General features: G+C 52.2%; 1 long non-coding RNA gene across 3 annotated transcripts in view; it reads left to right on the plus strand.

The window, feature by feature from the left end:
• LOC116092542 overlaps nt 1-4,903 on the plus strand; it is a 31,183-nt gene that overhangs the window by 3,019 nt on the left and 23,261 nt on the right. For 2 of the 3 annotated variants that reach the window (XR_004119306.1, XR_004119305.1), the window contains exons 1-4: nt 844-904; nt 2,780-2,979; nt 3,168-3,271; nt 3,507-3,582. This is a non-coding gene — a long non-coding RNA (uncharacterized LOC116092542). Of the gene's footprint in view, nt 1-843; nt 905-2,779; nt 2,980-3,167; nt 3,272-3,506; nt 3,583-4,903 lie in introns of those variants that run through there. The other variant, XR_004119307.1, reaches the window with a different exon arrangement.

Consider the following 4,903-nt stretch of genomic DNA (forward strand, 5'->3'; position numbering starts at 1 on the left):
AGAGAGAGAGAGAGAGAGAGAGAGAGAGAGAGAGAGAGAGAGAGAGAGAGAGATTGAGAGAGTCAGAGTCTTGTCTGTCCTACCACATGCTTCCCGAACACAGGGCGTGGATGGTCCAAATGTTAAACTAATCCAGAAAGAAGGCTTTGTCTCCACCAATTGGGAGCAGAGAATCTACCTTTAGTTCCCCGACTCCATAGCGCCTCTCCTGGCCTGGAGGAGGAACTGCAGCCTCAATCCCCTTAAGTCCTAATCCTCGGACCTTGCTAGGGTCACTCTGACCCCAACTGGCCGGTGTGGGCCAGCCAGACTCTCGGGACCCAATTCGAAGAGCATCCAGCACTTGTGGCCAGCTCCCCACTGACGCGGGAGACTGAATAACAACCTCAGTCATCATGTGCTTTTACTAAAAATAAACTTGACATACTTTTGCATTGGGAAAGGACGCAGATTCCAAGCATTCTCAAAGGGCAAAGACGGGGAAAAGAAAGAATGGAAATTGGATTTTTGAGCTTAGTAATTAATTAGTGCCTGTAAACATATGATTCATGCTTTTTTCCTGGCTGGTTTTTTTTTTCTTTCCATTTTGCGTGGTCTTTCATAGAGATGGGAGAAAAGAGACCAGAACAAAGAGAGAGGGGTGGGGCAGAGACCGGAAGGGTTAGCCTTGGCCAGCTGTAAGGAGCAGGGTACTCAGTCTTCAGGTGGAGGTGGAGCTCGAAAGATGGCAATATGTCTGAAGGACGTGAGAGGCCAGAGTGGAGGGACAGGAGACAAGGTCACACAGACGTCCCCTGAGAGGTGTGGTGGCCTTATTATGGTGTCACACTTACTCCTGAAGGATGGGGAAGCACGGTGGAGTTTTGAGCTAGGGAGGAATGTCATCTAGCCCACGCATTGGAGGGTAATTTTTTTTTTTTCCAAGACAGGGTTTCTCTTCGTAGCCCTAGCTGTCCTGTAACTAGCTCTGTAGACCAGGCTAACCTCAAACTCAAAGAGCTCTGCCTGCCTCTGCCTCCCGAGTGCCGGAACTGAAGGCAGGCGTGTTCCGCCACCGCCTCCGCCACTACCATCAGATGATAACTTGTGTTGCGGAGTTTTCCCAGTGAGCACCACGGTCTCTCAGAGGGCTTCATGCTAATGCCCGCCTCTTTCCTACAGCTCGCCAGCCAAGCGCCATGAGGGACCTTGTCTGCCCTTCTGCTTCTGTGTTCCCAGGGCCTAGGATGTGTTTGTCACCGTGGCCTAAGGCCAGGGCAGAGAGGCTACCCATGGCCAATCTGGGATGAGAGAGGCAGCTTTTATTAAATTCGAACTCTGGGGAAGTGGGATTGGAAAGCTCTGCACTGGGTCATAGATGCCCCCCACCACACGCGCGCGCGCGCGCACACACACACACACACACACACACACACACACACGCATGCACACACACGACCCATGAGGTTGGAATGTTGTTATGTACACTGATCAAGAAAACAAGACCCAGGGAGGATCGATGTAGTCACGGGCACTGATTACAGATGGGGATCTGGCGTGGAGTTGAGACCCAACTGGGGTGTCTGCTTGGAATCTCTTCTCTGAGGCAGAGCTTGGTGCTAGCTCCAGCTACACACATAGCTGCTGTGTGTCCTGGGGCCAAATGGTTTGCTTCTCTGAGCACATGCGTTCTTCCTGCTCCTTTAAGTGGGCATATGTACACTTGTTGACAGGGGGCTGGGCGGGGGCTGGGAGGTCGGAGCTGCCACAGGAGTGCAGTCTTCAAGGCTCTGCTCAGGTGCTCTGCCTGTAGGCCCTTCTGGCTCATGACCTCTCTTCACTCAACACTCCAGCAGGGTCTTCCCTCCAACCGCCCACTCAGCCTTGATTCACCCAGGCTGGGAGCCTCTACCTCCTGCCTGTTTTGTTCTCCTTTTTTCTCAGTAAAACCGCTGCCTTCCCCAATTGCCAAAGCTCCCATCAGGGAACAGGCAGGCAGGGGCCCCCCGTCATCCCACAGAGCTGTCTCCCCAGCTTCCCCATCCCACTCACCCTCGCTGTGAGGACTGAAGTCACCAGGCATGAGCCCCAGGCCGGGGACATGAGGGTTTAGATAATTATCACGGGGTAGTGAGGCTCTGCCTGGAGTTCCCGTAAGGGGGGGCAGCTAGGCTGGTGGGAGAGTCAGGGCAAGCCAGAGGAGGACTCCTGGGAAAGTTGGCAGCCACTGCACCTGGTGAGGGAGTGTGTGGGCAGGCTCGCCCAGGTGCAAAGGGATGTATGTGGCTTGGGAGTGTGAGGTGCACAGGGGAGCTACCTCATGGAGAGGCAGCTCTCGGGAGCTCGTGGGCACACTCGGAGAGGCAGCCTAGGAAAGGATAGGCAAATGTGGATGAATACGAAAGGATACATGTTAATAAAATGTGCAAGTGAGCCGGGTATCACATGCCTTTAAGCCCAGCGCTGGGGAGGTAGATGCAGGAGGATCTTTGTGAGTCTGAGGCCAGCCTGGTCTATGTAGTGAGTTCCAGGAGAGCCATGGATGTGAGGCCCTGTCTTAAACAAAACAAAACAAAACAAAACAAAAAGCTACGCAAATGAGCATGTGCCAGGGTTGAGTACCAAATCTACCAAAGCCATGGTGGAAGGATTGTGCCTTTGGCAGGCTTCGTGGAGGAAGTGAGCCTAGAGGGAAGAGCAAGACCTGGTCTGGGAGCCTTGCTGTGCAGTGGGTCAAGTTCCCATGCTGAGCCTGTTTTCTTCCATGGAAGGCAGAGCTGATGCTCTGTGGCTTTCGCAGGCCCAGTGATGCTTCGGTGAGAGGCTGCAGATGGACGGCGGAGGGACCCAGCCAGCAGAGATGCCGCTGGAGCTTAGAATTCATCCTTCTGTCTGTCAGTGTGACGGAAAGTGATGGAGCCTTGATTTTTGATCTCAGCTTCCCAAATTCTAAGCTGGGCTCCGTACAGAATTCATTTGGAGCTGGCTTGACTCTCTGAGGTGAGCTGGGTGTCCTTACGGCAAGCACACCAGACACTGGTGGGAGGCCGGATACCTAGTGGTTAAGAGCAAGGCTTGAGAGTTGAGTACTTGGTGCACATGCGTGAGGACCTGAATTCAAATCCTAAGAGTCCACAATAAAGAATGGACACGTTAGCATGCCTTATGGTCCCTATGTTTTTATGCAGGAAGGGGAGGCAGAGACAGGAGAACTCCCTGAAGCTCATGGGCTAGCCAGACTGGCAGACACAGTGGTGAACGAGACCAGATACCATCTCAAACATAGTGGCAGGTGAGGAATGACACCCAAGGTTGTCATCTGACCTCTAAATGTGTCCTGTGTTGTACACACACACACACGATTTAAAAACATACACAATGTACCAAGTGTGAGTGTCTGAGAATGCCCTTGGCCTGTGAGCTGCACCAGGGTGAGGAGGTCACTAGGCTAGACCTCCCAATGTGTACCTGATGCACAGCAGGCGTGTGCTTAGAATGAGAAAACTTGGAGTTTTTCTTCTCCTTAGGACCCTAGCGAGGCCCAAATGAGGTAACTTCTTGTGAGACATGGCGTTCTGTCCCTTGCACGGGGAGAGAGATGAGGTAAGAGAGGTGATTTCAGCAGCCCAAGGGGAAGCTGGGCCTGTCTTCCCGAGTGCTTGGGGTACTTTCACTGTCTGGGCGGCTCTCAAGAGTGTAGCGCATGCGAGGAAAGAAAACCGCCTTGGTGGAAGTGGGAGGCTCAGTGTATTCAGGGCCACATTCCCGACTGGGCATGGGAGTGGCTTTGTGTGCATGGGAGTCTGCTTGGGGTCAAGGTTGATGGCCTCCAAAAGACCTAGCCTCTTCTCAAACAGCCCTCGGCTCCTGCTTGGGCATTCCACCATTGTTACCAATGAGCCACTTGAGGCATCTTCTACAGTTGTCCACCCTGTGAACTTCCTTCCCGTGTGCAGACGTTCTCTCCTCTGCTTGGCTGAGCGAGCAAGGGTACCAATTTGTGTCCCTTTCAGCTAGACCTATGGCACAGCTTGCTCAATCAGCTGCATCACTCTGGACCTGGAGGACATGGGGGATTTTGTCTCCATTCAGAGGCCTCCATCTATGTAGGCAGGCCATGGGACTCCCCAGCTCCAAATCCTCCCATGGCTCCCCTTACCCTTAGGTCCCTTCTCAGATGTCCTGCTGGTCTTACTTCCTCTTCTGAGGGTTTGGAGTGAGTGTTTCCCTCACGGCTGAGCACTAGTGGCTCTCTATGGCTGTTTGTATGGCTCATGTGAGTGAGGGTGTGGGGCTGGAATGGGGACCCAGGGCCTTGCAGGCTGGAGGCAGGATAAGAGGCAGGATGACCTTTATAAAACACCACCAGATATGCAATCGGTCTGAAGCTTTAGCAGTCTGTGAGTGACTAAGAAACAGATGCCTGGAAATGCCCCGGACAGTGGTTTTCTTGACCAAGTTTGACTCATCTTAGTTAGGATTAATTGAGCAGAGCTGTAATCACAGCTGAGGCAGGAGGATCACAAGTTCAAGGCTAGCCTGGGCTACAGAATGAGTTCAAGGCCAGCAGCCTGGGAAACCTAATAAGACCCTGTGTCAAAATATAGAATGAAAAAAAGGCGGGTGTTGTAACTCAGTGAGAGAGTGCTTGTTTGGCCAATGTGAAGACCAGAATTCAGTTTCTAGTATCATAACTAGCCAACTAACCAGCCAACCAACCAATCAACTAACACCCAACAAACCAAGCAAAAATAAAATAAAAAAAACCCAAACTCCAACCATCCAACCAAAAACCCAATCAACCAGCCAACCAACAAAGCAACCAACCAACTAACCAACCAACCAGTCAGTCAACCAACTAGCCAATCAACCAACCAACCAGTCAGTCAACCAACCAACCAACCAATCAAAACCCAACAAACTA

The sequence above is a fragment of the Mastomys coucha genome, unplaced genomic scaffold (assembly GCF_008632895.1).
Source record: "Mastomys coucha isolate ucsf_1 unplaced genomic scaffold, UCSF_Mcou_1 pScaffold15, whole genome shotgun sequence".
NCBI classification, from domain to species: Eukaryota; Metazoa; Chordata; class Mammalia; order Rodentia; family Muridae; genus Mastomys; species Mastomys coucha.